We start from the raw sequence: 16,630 nt of genomic DNA, 5'->3' as shown, positions 1-16,630 counted from the left end.
GGGCCCCCTTTTTAAAAACCTAATCAACTGGGTTTTTTTGCCCTCAACAGTTACTCGGCGAGTTTGCCAAATGGGTAAGGGAAAAAGGCTCCTAGTATGACTGTTGCCACAAACGTGCATAGTGTTAACACAAAAACAAAACAAAACCTTTCCCACAGCCCAAAAGCGCACACCACCCACTTAGCCGGGTAAACAACAAACCCACCCCTTTCCAGGAAGGGAAATCCGCCTTTCTTCTTGGTATAATAACCATAACATGGGAACACATCTGTATTAACATAACAAATAATACAATTCACCCAGGCACAACAAACCTCTTGTCACGAACTGGGCACCAAACTCGGATCAGTGTTTTAACTGTTTTGCAAAAGGTCACGACGTCGACACCTGTCACTCACCTGCATTCTGCCCCATGGGTCACGTTCACACACATGGGTGGACTGTGCGACTTTCCTGGATCAGGTAAATCAGACATATATGGGGCCCGAACGACAAACAGCCGCCATTTTTGGGAAAAAACCCCAAAAGGACCGGATTAGCGATATTAAAAGCAAAGTACGCTAAAATTCCCACATTATACCCCTAATGATGTTCAGCCCCATTGTTGCCATCGTGTTAAATGATAAACCTGCATATTTCTTTTTAGATTCAGGGTCATCATGCTCTGTTATCTCTTTGGAAACCTTACGTAATTTCGGGTTATCATTACATATGTAATGGGGTCGGCACCAAAGCTGCCCGTTAAAACAACCTCCGCGCGCAGAATCCATTGACGACCAAGCGAACCACTGGATTTATAATGACAACGCTCCTAAATTTGTTGCTTGTGTTACCACAACTATTCAAGCATTTCATAATTTGCTGATAGATTTCTCTTGTTCCTCGGCAGACGGTGCAGCTTTAGTTTTGCCTGATAATATACGGGTGAAAGGTTGTACAACACTACCTTCCTTGTATTGCATTACGGATAAGAAATGTTAGGTATATGTTAATATGCCCGCGTCCCCCTTAACTATAAAAATTTTGGTGTACCTATTGTATCTTTTGAGTATACGGACTTACCTTTTCCATGAATTTGACTTACCAATCCCCTCCCTAAGCATATTTTACAATAATCCTTCGGCTTTCCTGAGGGATATAAAATTTTGCAAGATTCATTTAAGGAATGCCCAAGTGTACTGCCTACAAAGGAACGCCCTGTCGGTAAAATAACACTGCTTCACATTCTATTACCCCGGGCTACATAAACCTTTATACATACCGAGCTATCGGTATGTATAAATGATAAATGATCAATTCAGGAGACAAAAAAAAACTCATATAATGATAACTATGTTAATTACCTCCTCGACAGAAACGTCTATTTTTCAGACAGCAAAGCAATTTCTCACAAACTCTAGGGATAAAATACTTTCATTTCAGCATAAAATAGCTCATCCGTCAGTTGTAAGCCTAGTAACACCAAAGCAGAACTCATCGGATTTTTCCTGTTTTCGGACGATTTTGGGGGGAAAACCCCCCAAATTTTCCAACTAGGGTTTTTTTTGGGCATAAAAAGGGGTTCGGTATTGGTGGGGCTTAAAAAAAAGGGTTTTAAAAAAAATTCGTACGAGTTGGAATAACGGGTTGCCCAAACCGTGGCGGGGTGTGTTGGTACACACAATGCTTTTACCCCCCCCCGCCCGACGCGGGAATTTAAATTTACCCAAAACGGGGGACAACCCCCCCTCCCCCCCGGGATGGGTGGGGACGCCTTCCCCCCCTGCCGCCCACCCCCCCCCCCCCCCCCAGGGAATTTTTTCCCCCCAAAAGGGAGGAACAAATTTTCACTCCCACCGGGATGTGTAAACGGGGGATCCCCGTCGGGCCAAAAAAAAAAAACCCACCGGGGATAAACCAAAACCCGGGGAAAGAAAAAAGGAAAACGCCCAAAAAACGCAAACCCCACCCCCCCCGGGGAGGAAAAGGGGGCCCCTAGGCAAACCCGCATAAAAAAGGTATAGGGGGCCCGCGCCCCCCCGGGGGCCCGTGAAGGTCAAGAGGGTTTTCCTGGCCTCGTCATTCGCGAAAAAAAAAAGTGGTGATGAAAGGCACTTTTGGGGGTTTTCTGCAGAAAAAGCCCCTTTAGAAAAAAAGAAATACGGGGAAACCTTTACCGGGCCAAAGGGGCCTGAGGAAATGCTTTTTCGGGTTTTTTAAAACCCCCGGGAATCAAAAAAGGGGAATTAACGGGAATCTGGGACGGTGAAAGCCGCCCCCGAGAAAATTTTTTGGTTTAAGCCGGTTTAAAAGGGGCCGGGGTTGAGCTCAAAAGTTAAGGTTACCAGGAAAATACAAAAGGCCCAAGCTTGTGTTGGCGGAGCTCCCAAAAAAGGTCCCCTCAAGGACGGAAAGGCAAGAAAGGGGGAAGGGCCCCCAATTAAAGGGGGGCCGGGGTCGGCGGGGGGGGACCCGGCAAAAACTCCCCCAAAAAACCCACGGACCCCCCCCCAGCCCCCGCCCCCCATCGGGGGGGTGGCGTCCCCACCCCAAACCCCACCTTTTGGGAAAACAAAGGGGCCAAAATCCCCGAAAAAATGAGGGGAAAAGGGAAAAAAAGGGCGCTAAAATGTTGAAAACGAATGAGGTCTCTGATATTTTTTTACGCAGGGGGTTTGAGTGTGGGAGAATGTGCTCAAATAGTTTAAATTTTTTTTACGAGGGGGCCTCTGAAAAATCGACGTGCCGTAAAAATGATAGGATTTTTTTAAAACGGCCATCTTGGGCTCATAAAAATTGCACAGGCGGAAAAAATAGTACAATCCCGGGGAAAGCGCGCAAAAGTAAAAAGGGATCCAAAAAAAACAATGCATAAAAGTTTTAACTAAAATTTTATAAAACGAAAGAAAAACAGTTAAATAGGGGGATACAAAAAAACTTATTTTTTCAGGAATATGGGGGGTAAGAGTTAAAAAAGTTTACAAAAAAAAAATAATTTGGTTTTTGAAAAGACCCTTCTCACAAAAATAAAAACCGAAATTTTGGGCTCCCTCCTATACAAACAATAAGGGGGTTATTTATTTAAAACCTCCCATGGGGGCAAAATTTTAAGCTAATTGAGTTACATTTCCAACGAACAGTTGGGTTTTTCTTTTCGTACAAAATACGAAAGGGGTAGAAATTTAGACTTTTCAATGAAATTCAGTTTTCCCCCAAACCTGGGTTTTTTTCTCTTTTTTTTGGAATAGCAATGAAGAAAGACAAATCCATTTTTTGGAAAAACCCAATCTTGGGGAATTTTAAGCCGGAAATACTGGGGGGGGGGCAATTTAAAAATAAAAGGGGTCTTTGGGGAAACGCAAAACATTTTTGAACAGAGAAACGGGGGGCCCACTTTTTGAATGGGAAGGATCCGGTATAAACTCAGACCAAAAAAAAGGGGGTAATTTCATCCCCCCCCTTGGGCACCCTTTAAATACGTTTAACTTAAAATATTACACAAAAAATTTTGGAAAAAATTTTTCCATCCCTAAACTGGTCACTTTATACAAAATTTGGGGTGTCCAAAAAAAATTAAACAAAATACAAGTAAAAAACCCCTAAGGGGGCGGTGCCCCTTTTATTAAAACAAAAGGGTTTGGGGCAAAAAATTTCAAGCAGAAAAAACCCCGGACAATTTTATTGTTTTTAACAAACAAAATGGGAAAAAAAACCATTTCAGTTTTAAACAAAAGGGCCGAAATACCGGGGTGGAAAAAAAAATTCTTAAAACAATAGTTTTTAAAAAAAAATATATTAAAAGTTTAGAAAAAAAAAGTTTGTATAATTTTTAAATCCCCAAAGTTTTTTCAAAAAGGGGGGGTTTGGGGTATTTGGAAAAAAAACCCTAAAAAAGTGTCTCTGACTTTTGGCCTTTTTTGTATTTAAGTTAACAAGTATTAGTGCAAAAAATGACATTTTTTTCTCAAAATTTTCTTAAGTAAAAAGCCTCCCCTTTTCAATCTGCCCTATTTTTCTGGCAGACAAAACCTGGGGAATTCTTGGGCCCCCAGGGTCGCACCTTTGCTTACAGCCACCAAAGTCGTTCCTCCCTTCCCCCCCCCCGGGGGTTTTCCTTTTTTCAAAAAATGTCTAAACCCCTAGCCTTAATCACCTCGTTCCCATAAATTTTATCCCACAATCTCAGGGTTCTGATGGCAATTTTTTTTCCCCCTTGGGGGGAAAAAAATGTCGACCAGGGTATTTTCCCCTTGCTTGCCAAATACCAGGTTTTGAAAAACCCTCTTAGCGGGAAATTGGTATTTATAAAAATTATCATTATTTTTATAATATATAATATATAATAATATATATAATATATATATATAATATATATAAAAGAAATATTTATTAAAATATATATATATAAAATTTAAATATATTTTAATATTATATATTATATATATAATAAAAAATAATATAATAATACTTTATATATATATATATATAAAAAAAAAATAATAATAAATATATATATAATAAAATAAAATATATATTAAATATATATATTTTTTAAAATCCATTTATTTTTTTGGGAGACTTTCAAATCTTTTAAAAAAACTTGATCTGATAAATAAACAAACTTCACTCCCCCCCCCTTTGAAATAGCAATGTTTTTTCCCCAATTTACATAACCTTTTTTCGGGTTCCGATCTATTATTACTCGCTTCCGGAATTTGTAAAATTACTTTAAATATTGCAAACGATGATTTTCATAAAAACAAATATTTTACAATCAAGATATTAAAAACCCAAATATATTAAAATTATAGTATTGCGATTTAAATATAATTTTAATCCAATATGTTTCCAAATATGAAAATTCCCACTTCTCTTTAAATTTTATTAAAAAAAAAAAAACAAAAAAAGATATCTAAAAAAATAAGAAAACCCGTAATTAAAAATTTACCTTTTTCCACAACCTTGGGTCAACAAAATCCCCGGTTTTTTTCTGGGCCCTTTTTCCCCCTGAATTTTTCTCGCTTGCTGGGGGCCTTTTCCGGTGAATCCTAGGTCCCTTTGGGGTAGGTCCTTTTTTCCCCTTAATTTAAGAAAAGGAAATTGTATTCCTTTTAAAATTCCTTTTTTATTTACAGAAATTTTTAAAAATTTTTTTATTTTTCCGGGGAACTGGGTAAAAATTTGGGTGAACCTTTTTTCCCCAAGAAAACCCTTTTTAAAAAAAAAAAAAACCAAAAAAAACCTTTTTTCGATTTTCAGATTAAACTTTTAAGAAAATTAAATATTTATTTTTAAAATAAAAAATTAAATTATTTTTAATTAATTTATAAAAATTTAAAAATTTTTTTTGTTTTTTTTTTTTTTTTTTTTTTGTTTTGTTTTGTGTGGGGGTTGGGTTTTTTTTTTGTTTTTTTTTTTTTTTTTTTTTTTTTTTTTGTATATATTTTATATATTTAAAAAAATTTTATTTTAATTTTTATTAATAAATAAAAAAATTCCTTTTAATTATGGTTTATTAGCATTTTTAATTCGAATTATTTAAAGCCATTTTGAAAATGGGGGGTTTTTTTAAGAAATCCCCTAAAAATTGGATGTCAGGCCCCAAAAGGAAGCCTAAACGGGAAAAAATTTGGGGTTTTTTTTCCCAGATTTAGATGTCATGGGCCGGCGAGAAAAATTTTCCTCATTTTGTTGGGTATGGCTTCGGGTGTGAATTTAACTTTCCTTTCCCAATTTTAGAATCATTTCAATTCTTGCCATCATTACGGAAACTCCCACAATCTTTTTCAGCACCCTGTTCCCCAAGACAATTTTTCCGCCGTAAGTTTTTTCACACACCCCTTCACCCCAGCAAAATTTTTCCCCCCCCGGTATTAGCAGTTCACCATGAAACCCCTTTTCCGGGTAAACTGAAAGTTGTCAAGAAACCAAATTCGGGGAGCTTTTTTTCGGACCCCAAAGTTCTAGAGGGTCAAAAATACCCGGGGGGAAATTGTAGTTTGGCGAAAATCGCCAGAAACATTCAAAAATGGAAAAATTTTTTTAGGGTTTGGGAAAAAAAGTGGCCCCAGGTGTGTTAAGAGCCTTTTTTTTTTGGGTGGAATCCCCTTGCGGGATCCCAGGTTGGGGAAATCCCGGGGCCGGAAACCCAATTTTGAAAAAACTTCTTTGCAGGGCCTTAGTTTTTGGGGTATGGGTCCTTTTAAAATTTTTGGGAGGTTGCCTTCCCATCCCCCCTGGGTTTAAAAACTCATAAGAAAAAAAAAAAATTTGTGGGAAAAAAAATTTTGTCATAAAAGGTTCCCTAAGACCCTTTTAAAACTACAACTCCTCCCCTTCTTCTAATTAAATTGTTTTTGTATCAATCTTTTTTTTTTTGGGGGTTAAAAAAACTCGTCCTGGTGTTGCACAAAAAAAAACCCTAAAATTGGAACCCAATGGCTGGCGCCTTTCCCACATGCCACTCTCAGGTCATAAAGGGGAAGGTAAACGAGATGCTAGAGGCTGGATTAACTGAGCCTGCACATCCCCAGGGCCCTTTCTCCATTGTTTTGTTAAAAAGAAAGATGGTTCAGTAGGATCTTGTGGATACAGAAACCTGAACTTTTGTTACCAACCTGCCGCTTATTGGAGTGTGGAAGTAACCGAAGACCGGCCTAAGCAGCTTTAAGTGATGGTCATTGTTTTTTCCATTTTAAAAATGTTTGCCCTTTTGGGGTTGCAACACCTGTCAACTTTTCAATCCACAATGAATGTTTTCTTACACCGTCCTAGGTGACATACACTTGGGCCCACCATGAGACATTTTAATCTATAGTTTTTATCTGTCTTCCCTCCAATACTTGGTAAAATGCTTTGGGCTTTCTCTAAAAAACTGGTCTCAAGCTAAACCTTTCAAAAGTTCTTTTCCCAGGGTTTTTAAGTTTCTGGTAAGGTAGCCCCTGATCATCTAAGGGGAATGTATTGCGGATGAATGTTTTAAGAATGTCAAAGGTGTACACCTTCCTTGGGGGAACAGGCTTTTTCAGGAAGCATGTACTGGAAAGCTACATTTGCAGCCCCTTTAACTTGTTCCTAAAGAAGGATACACCCTTTGCTTGGGACAAAAAAAAGAAAAAATCTTTTGGGGATTCAAAAAGAAAACCATCACTGCGCCTATTAATGTCAGACAGATTTCACCCCCGAAATTTCAAATTCAACTGAAAACTAGCCGATTATGATGATTTTTAGTACCTCATGCCCTTAGTATTTTTTTCCCCCCAAGCTCAGAAAAGCAGAATCAAGGGTTTCCCGCCATTGATTTGGGGGCTTGGTGTGGTAGAGGGGGTTCGGGGATTTTACCCATATATTTTGGCCCCCGTTTTAAAGACTATACGACCACAGGCCAATCATAAGTAGATTTTTTGTACAAAGGCTTGAACCTGTACCTGATTGCTCTCACGGCCCCGTGCTGAGTTGACCCACACATTGGAGCCTGCAAAACTTAAGGAACTCAAATGGCGGATCCATTGTAGGCTGAAGTCATTTCTAACCCTTTAGGAGGGAAACTTTTTCCCAAGAAATGGCTCCATAGCCCCTTTTCGAATTTTAATTACCCGCGGGTGTTTGTACCACATCGATCAGACCATTCATCGTTAGTGGGCCCTCATCTCTCAAAAAAGGCACTTAAGCTTTAGCATGGGCCTCCTTTAGTGTCATCCTGGGTTCACCGAACTTACCTTAATTTAGAAAAAGGTATTACTTTCTAAATATGTTTTAAAAAGTCCGATTATTGTCCAGGCTTGCGAGGGGTTTCCAGCACAGCAGAGGAAACACTCAAAAAGCTGCATTATAGTCCTTACAGCAAAGAGATTCCCCGGGGGGGTTCCTCTGCCCAAAAACCAAAAATTTGGGGGTTTCCACAAAAGGGGTTTTGCTATGTTTTTTAAACATAATTGATCACCCCAGTCGCTTTTTTTCAGTTGATTTCCCCCCAGGAAAAACTTCAGCCCTGTAACAATGCCCTTTTTTGACCCCTGGGGCACTCTCTTTGGCCCACCCGAATCTACTCACAGTAATGGGCCAAGTTCACGCTGAAACTGTTTGGGGAGGTATGGGATAAATGCAGGTTGATCTTACTTAACCATAGCATATCATCCGCAGAGCAATGGCATAATAGAGCGAACCAATCGTTGGTGAAGACTGCTTTGACTTGCTTGCTGAGAAAGAAAAACCCCTTATTGGGCCCCAAATGTCCCTTCACTGTGGTCTGGGGGCCCCAAACTTTCCCTCCCTCGGTTAAAAAAAACACCCTTTTCTTATTCTAGGGGCCGACATCACTTTCCATTAAAAATACAATCTAATAGAGTTTGACCATGTTAGGCCCTGAAATTTTAAGAGAGTATGAGAAAGCAAGAGACTTAGCAGCAGAAACGGCTAGGTGTACACAGGGAACATGGGCCAGGCATTATAAAAAGGGCTCTAGGTCCCTTCTTTTTGGGATGGGCCTCTTGGTTCCCCTGGGTTGGGCCTTTCCGCTTTTTTAGAAAATTGGGCCCGTAATTTTCCTGCTAATGTACGGTGCCGCCTAACCCAACGCCGTGCTTACACATGATTTGAAGCCTGAGTCCCTCCCTTTTGAGCTCGACTTTGACCTGACGATCCCCCATCCCCAAGATGAGCCCTTTGCCACAAAATCATACTAAGGGGGAAACTATCCCTGAGCAAATTACTTCTTGGTTCTGTTCGGGGCCGTCAACTGGCCGCCCTGGTCGAAATTGACCAACCAGTTTGGTGACGATGCTGTTAAATTCCAGTCGTTAGGTGATATCGAAATTGTTCTTTTAGTTTTTTTTCTTTTATTTTAGCTCGTTAGGTTTTAGTTTTTTCGTGCCTTACTTATTTTTATTTTAATACTTGTCTTCCCCCTTTTTGTTCATTCCTTTTTCTTCGTTCCATTGCTTTGCTCGCAAACTTTCACACTAATCTTTTTTAATTTTTTTATTAAGCTTTTAAACTCCTGGTTTTACGTTTTACATTTTTGTTTTTTGATTCGGTATTAAATTTCCTTTATGGGATTTTTTTATTTTTAGATAAGTTTTACTTGATTTTCTTTACGTTATTTTTCCTATTTTTACCTCGTTTTTTACAGTATTTTCCCCCCCTATTTGTTTTCTTTTTATTATTTTATTTTTTTTATTATTATTATTTTTATTATTATTATTTTAATATTTTTTTTTTTTATTATTTTGTTATTATTTTTATTATATATATTTTTTCTGATCTTTTGTCAATTTCTCTTTCTTTTTATCTTTTTTTAGTTACTTTTAAGGATCTTTTTGAAAACTTCACTTTTTTTTTTTCTTGTTTAAAGCTCATTTAGTATCTATTTTTCCAATTGTTTTTCAGTTTTATAAAAATACCATTTTAATTTAAAAAAAGATTTCAAAAATTAAAGAATTCATACAGCTTTCAATACCATGTTTTTTAAAACAGTTGAGCGCCAACTAAATTTCGTCATCTTTTCAGGAGCGGTCCCCTGATGCTTTGCCCGGGGGTCAAGGTCGTGCTCGCCGGGCCCAGAGAGGAGCGCTTCCCCCTGCACCGATGCCCCAAGATCTACCGATGGACATGCCGGGGCTTTACATGTCTAGGAACATACCCCGAAGGTTTTCCCCTCTCCACTTTTGGCCCGGGGGACTGTAAGCTGAGGGGCCCGTTCCTGCAAATTTAGCATTTAACCCCAAAAGTTATGCATACCCATAAGTCTTAAAGAGCTTGCTTGCTTGCTTACCTTTATGTGTAGGCCCTCCAGGCCTCCCCCCCTCTGCCCTTTCCCCCACCCCTTTTTTTTTTTTTCCCTTTTCCCCTTCCTTACCCTTTCCCTCTCCCAGCTTCTGTTCTCTTCCTTTTTCCCTCTCCTACTTCTGTGTTCTTCCTTTTTTCCCCTCCTAGTTTTGTGTTCTTCCTTTCCCCCTCCCAGCTTCTGTGTCTCTTCCTTTCCCCTCCCAGCTTCTGTGTCTCTTACACTCTCCCTCTCCCCGCTTTTGTGTCTCTTCCTTTCCTTCTCCTAGCTTCTTTTCTCTTTCTTTCCCTCTCCTAGCTTCTGTGTCTCTTCCTTTCCCTCTCCCCGCTTCTGGTCCTTCCTTTTCCCCCTCCCCTTCTGTGTCTCTTCCTTTCCCTCTCCTACTTCTGTGTCTCTTTTTTTCCCCCCTCCCAGCTTCTGTGTCTCTTATTTTTCCCCCTCCTAGCTTCGTGTCTCTTCCTTTCCCCCTCCCGCTTCTGTGTCTTTCCTTTCCCTCTCCAGCTTCTGTTTCTCTTACTTTCCCCCTTTAAAACCCTTCTTTCAGAAGTTTTTGGGTTTATTTCTCCTTGCTAGCCCAGCCTAGTATCTATTTTTTTTTTTTTTTTATCTTACTTCAGGTGTTCTTTTTCCCTATTTTTCATATTCTTTCTGTCTGCATCTTTCCCATCTGTATCTTTTCCTTTTACCCAAATTTCCCCTCAACTACCTACTCTAACTCCCTGCCTATCCCGTGACATTTTTCTTTTTTTTTTCCCATTCCTTTTTTTCCCCTCCTTTTTCCCCTGCCCTGCCTTGTCCCCGTTCCTTTTACCTCGGGTACTCTTCCTTAACCAAAATCCTGCCCCAAATTGGGGCCCCGGGGAGTAAAAAGATCCTGGGACATACGACATACACACACACACACACAACACACAATATATTAAAATATATATATAAAATTTTATATATATATATATTATATATATATATAATATTATAATTATATATATTATATAATTATATATATAATTATATATAATATATTAATTATATATTATAATATATATTTATATATATATATATATATAAAATATATATATATATATATTTAATATATAAATATATTTTTATATATATATATATAATATATAATATATTTTATATATAAAAATATATGTGTGTGTGGGGTGTGTGTGTGTAGTCGTTGTCCCAGGATCTTTATACTCTCCCGTGGCCAGAATTTGGGGGAGGAGTTTGGTTAAGGAAAGGGTAGCCCGGGTAAAAGGAACAGGGGCAAGGCTGAGGGCAGGGAAAGGAGTGGAAAAAGGGGAAAAGGAAAAAAAGAAAAAAGTCACTGGGTAGGCATGGAGTTAGATTAGGTAGCGAGAGGAAAATTTTAGTATAAGGGGAAAGATACAAAAAGGAAAGTATGCAGACGAATAGAATATGAGAATAGGGGAAAAAAGAACACCTGAAGTAAGAAAAAAGAAAAAAAATAGATACTAAAGGTAGGGGTAGCAAGGAGAAATAAACCCACAAAATTCGAAAAAAGGGTTTTAAAAGAGGGGAAAGTAAGAGCACAAAGCTAGGAGAGGGAAAGGAAAAGCACAGAAGCGGGGGAGGGAAAGGGAAAAGACACGAAACTAGGAGAGGGAAAGGAAGAGACACAGGAGTAGGAGAGGGAAAAGAAAGACACAGGAGCTGGAGAGGGAAAAAAGAGACACAGAAGCGGGGGGAGGGAAAAATAAGAAAGACACAGAAGCTGGGAAGGGAAAGGAAGAACACAGAACTAGGAGAGGAAAGTAAAAGGACACAGAAACTGGGGGAGGGAGAGGAAGAGACACAGAAGCTAGGGGAGGAAAAGGAAGAGACACAGAGTGGGGGGAGGGGAAAAGGGAAAAGACACAGAAGCTAGGGAAGGAAAAGGGAAAGACACAGAAGCTGGGGAAGGAAAAGGGAAAAGACAAGAAGCTAGGAGAGGGAAGGAAGGACACGAAGGGGAGAGGGAAAGGGTAAGGAATGGGAAAGGAAAAAAAAAGGGTGAGGGAAGGGGAGAGGGGAGGCCTGGAGGCCCCACACTATAAGGAAACAAGCAAGCAAGCCATTAAGACTTATGGGGGGGCATAACGTTTGTGGTTAAAGCGCAATGTTGCATGGAGACGGGCTCCTCAGCTTACAGTCCTCCCCGGCCAGAAGTGCGAAGGCGGCCGTGGAGAGGGGCAAATCCTTCGAGGTATCGTTCCTAGACATGATCAAGTTCGGCATCGTCCATCCGGGTAGATCTTGGCATCGTGTCGTCAGAGGGAAGCTGCTCCTCTCTCGGCCGGCGAGCACGACCTTGACGCCCGGGCAAAGCATCATGGGGACCGCTCCTGAAAAGTATGACGCAATTAGTTGGCTGCTCTAACTGTATTAAAACTATGTGTATGTGAAAGCTGTATGAAGTTCTTTAATTATTAGAAATCTTTTATTTAAATTTAAAACATGGTATATTATAAAACTGTAAACAATTGGTAAATAGATACTAAATGAGCTTTAAACAAGAAAAAAATAAAAGTGAAGTTCTCAATAAGATCACTTAAAAGTAACTAATAAAGATAAAAACGAAAGAGAAATTGACAATAAGATCAGTAAAAAATATATATAATAATAATAATAACAATAATAATAATAATAATAATAATAATAATAATAATAATAATGATAATAATAACAATAATAATAATAATAATAATAAAGATAACAAAATAGAGGGGAAAATGACTGTAAAAAACGAGGTAAAATATAGGTAAAATATACGTAAATGCAAATGCAAGTAAACTTATCTAAAGTAATAAAATCCCATACAAGGAAATTTAATACCATGAATCATAAAACATAAAATGTAAAACGTAAAACCAGGAGATTAAGCTTAATAAAATAATAAAACAGATTAGTGTGAAAGTTTGCAGAGCAAAGCAATGGAACGAAGTAAAATGGAATGAACTAAAAGGGGAAGACAAGTATTAAAATAAAAATAAGTAAGGACACGAATAAACTAAAAGCCTAACGAGCTAAAAATGAAAGAAAAACAAATCTAAAGAACAATTTCAGATATCACCTACGACTGAGAATCTAACAGCATCGTCACCAAACTGGTTGGTCAATTTCGACCTAGGGCGGCCAGTCTGACGGACCCGAACAGAACCAAGAAGTAATTCTGCTCAGGGAGTAGTCTTCCCCTTAGATATGGATGTTGTGGCAACAGGCTCATCTTCGGGCTCGGGATCGTCAGGTCCAAAGTCGAGCTCTAAAGGAGGGACATCAGGCTTCAAATCATAGTGTAAGCACGGCGTTGTGTGTTAGGCGGCACCGTATCATCTAGCAGGAAAATTACTGGCCCTAATTTTCTAACAAAGCGGCAAGGCCCAACCCAGCGGGAACCAAGAGGCCCATCCCTAAAGAAAGCGACTCTAGAGCCCTTGTTATAATGCCTGGCCCATGTTCCCTGTGTACACCTAGCCGTTTCTGCTGCTAAGTCTCTTGCCTTTCTCATACTCTCTTGAAATTCAGAGGCTCTAACATGGTCAAACTCTATTAGATTCGTATTTGTTAATGGAAAGTGAGTGTCGGCCTAGTAATAAGAAAAGAGGCTGTTCATTCGTAGACCGATGGATGGAAGATTTGAGGCCCAGACGCACAGTGAAGAGACACTTGGGCCAATGAAGGGTTTCTTTCTCAGCAAGCATAGTCAAAGCAGTCTTCACCACACGATTGGTTCGCTCTATTATGCCATTGCTCTGCGGATGATATGCTATGGTTAAGTAATGATCAACCTGCATATTATGCCATACCTCTCTAAACAGTTCAGCAGTGAACTCTGGACCATTATCTGTGAGTAGATATCGAGGTGGGCCAAAGAGAGTGACCCAGTGGTCTAAAAGGCAGTTGTTACAGTGGCTGAAGTCTTATTCCTGAGGGGAATCAACTGTAAAAAGCGACTGTGGTGATCAATTATGCTTAAAACATAGCAAAAGCCCTTTGTGGAAAGCCCCAAATCTGTGATTTTGGCAGAGACACCCTCCATAGGGAATCTCGTTGCTGATAAGGACTATAATGCAGCTTTTTGAGTGTTTCCTCTGCGGTGCTGGCAAGCCTCGCAAGCCTGGACATAATCGAGACTTTTTCAACATATTTAGAAAGTAATACACATTTCTAAGATTAAGGTAAGTTCGGTGAACACCAGGATGAGCAGCTAAAGGAGGCCCATGCTCAAGCTTAAGTGCCATTGTTCTGAGAGACTGAGGGACCACTAACTGATGAATGGTCTGATCTGATGTGGTACAACACACCCTGCTGTAATTCAAATTCTGATAGAGCTAGTGGTAGCCATTTCTTAGGTAAAGATTCCTCCTGAAGGTACGAAATGACTTCAGCCTACAATGGATCCGCCATTTGAGCTTCCTTAAGTTTTGCAGGCTCCATATGTGTGGTGTCAACTACAGCACAGGGCCGTGAGAGCAAGTCAGGTACATGGTTCACAGCACTTTGTACAACAACTCATACTTATGATGTGGCCTGTGGTCGTATAGATCTTTAAAACGGCAGCCATAATCATATGGGTCAAATACCCGAACACCCTCTACCACAGCCAGAGCTCCCAAATCAATGGCAGGATACCTTGATTCTGCATTTCTGAGCTTGCGGGAGAAATACTCAATGGCATGAGGTACTCAAGCATCATCATAATCTGGCTAGTGTCAGTATGAATTTGAAATTCGTGGTGAAATCTGTCTGACATATAATAGGCGCAGTGATTGGTTTTCTTTTGAATCTCTCAAAGACTTTTTCTTGTTTTTGTCCCCAAGCAAAGGGTGTATCCTTCTTTAGGAGACAAGTTAAAGGGGCTGCTAATGTAGCATATCCATGTACATGCTTCCTGAAAAAGCCTGTTGCACCAAGGAAGCGTCGTACACCTTTGACATTCTTAGAAACATTCATCACAGCAATACATGTCACCTTAGATGGATCAGGGGCTACCCTTCACCAGAAACTTCAAACCCTAGGAAAGATCTTTTGAAAGGTTTAGCTTGAGACCAGCTTTAGAGAGAAGACCAAGCATCTTACCAAGATATTGGAGGTGGAGATCAGATGAGAAACTATAGATTACAATGTCATCATGGTAGGCAAGTGTATGTCTACCTAGGACAGGTGATAAGATAACATTCATTGTGGATTGAAAAGTTGACAGTGCTGTTGCAAGCCCAAAGGGCAAACATTTAAACTGGAAAAGACAATGACCATCACTTAAAGCTGTCTTAGGCCGGTCTTCTGGCCTTACTTCCACACTCCAATAAGCGGCAGGTGTGGTAACAGAGTTCAGGTTTCTGTAGTCCACACAGATCCTTACTGAACCATCTTTCTTTTTAACTAAAACAACTGGAGAAAGCCATGGTGATGTGCAGGCTCAGTTAATCCAGCCTCTAGCATCTCGTCACACTCTGCCTTGATGACCTGACGAGTGGCATGTGGAAGGCGCCACTGCCATGTGCAGATTGGCCTAATTTTCAGAGGTTATTATTGTGTACTGAACACCAGGCACTGTACCGATGCTTTTTTAATCCCCACTAAAAAGTGATGGATACTGATACAACACATTTTCCAACTTAGAATGAGACTCGCTAGGAAGTTAGTGAGTTTGTAAAGGATCTAAATCAGGAAGTCCTTGTGATGACAAAACTTCATTCTTATGACCTACAATTTTTGTTTGGCTATCATGTTTAGTTACAGCACAGGCGGGTGATGGAGAGAGGTCAACCTCAGGGAAGATGGTGAAATGGTCATCCTCAAACCCAACTCATAGAGGCCATAAGCACAATCGAAGTCATCCTCTGCAAAGGATGGGTGCTCAAAATCTTCTGGCTCGACCAGGGATTCCTCAACCTGTGAGATGCCTGGCAATCCTGGGGATTCTCGACCAGAAAAGGAGAGCTAACTTCACCATCATCACTGGTGCCAACTTTTCTTTTTGACACACCATAAACGCCACCTAACTTCTTACCATTTTTAAGAGTGAGTGGTTTCGTGCCAAGATTAACGACCCAAACATCGAATTCTCCTCTGGCGTGATTTTTGCAGCCATAAACATAGTACCACTTTGAGCATCCAGAAATACTGCATCTCCTGTAACATCCCTAGAGACTTTGCATCTGACAAACTTGGCAGCTTTACCCGGAATTGGTGTGGTTCTATGAACGTGAACATGACATGAATCAACCGAAAAAGTGTTTGCAATGGTTGTGTTCAGAGGGCCTGCTGTGACTATACACTTAGCGGCGGAAACATCTAGCTCTGTGGTGAACACGTCTGGTGCTGAAACAAGACTTACGTGCAGTGACTGTGTCTCTGTGAAGTGCACTGGCAAGTGACACTTGTTAATGATGAGTTAAGCTGAAGGAGGGTTGGTATGATGAGCAAGTGTGAAATTGACACACCCTGATATGTCCATACCAAGCAAAATGTCACCTGGAAAAGTTAAATTCTCGACACAAAGAAGCCTATGACTAATCATAACTCTGGGAGAAATGACAAATCTGAGTTTTACCTCGTATGAGGCTTCGTCTGGGACCCATGACACTCCTAGTATTGTCTTACTAGTTGGGTATTTCTTATATCCCCACATCCTTTGCAAAGCTGAAGGCTTTACAATGGAGACTTCTGAGCCAGTGTCAAAAAATGCTAATACAGGGGAGCCACTGACATTAAATGGCACGATTGGTCTCCCTGACTGGTTACTGAGCGAGTCTGCTGGGGTTCTCAGCACTGATTGCACTTCGAGAATATCCGACATCGACTTGGGTTGGTCGGTGCCGGCGTTCAGGAAAGAGACAGTTGGATGCTCTGTGCCCT

The 16,630-nt window shown here is 40.0% G+C and overlaps 1 pseudogene; it reads right to left on the bottom strand.

Moving 5' to 3' along the window:
- Positions 1 to 9,418: 9,418 nt before the first annotated feature.
- LOC119571490 lies at positions 9,419 to 14,256 on the bottom strand (annotated as a pseudogene).
- Between the last annotated feature and the right edge of the window lie 2,374 nt (positions 14,257 to 16,630).

The sequence above is a fragment of the Penaeus monodon genome, unplaced genomic scaffold (genome assembly GCF_015228065.2).
Source record: "Penaeus monodon isolate SGIC_2016 unplaced genomic scaffold, NSTDA_Pmon_1 PmonScaffold_654, whole genome shotgun sequence".
In the NCBI taxonomy this organism is placed as follows: Eukaryota; Metazoa; Arthropoda; class Malacostraca; order Decapoda; family Penaeidae; genus Penaeus; species Penaeus monodon.
The sequence above is the reverse complement of the archived record's forward strand: the minus strand, read 5'-3'. Positions and strand labels throughout refer to the sequence as shown.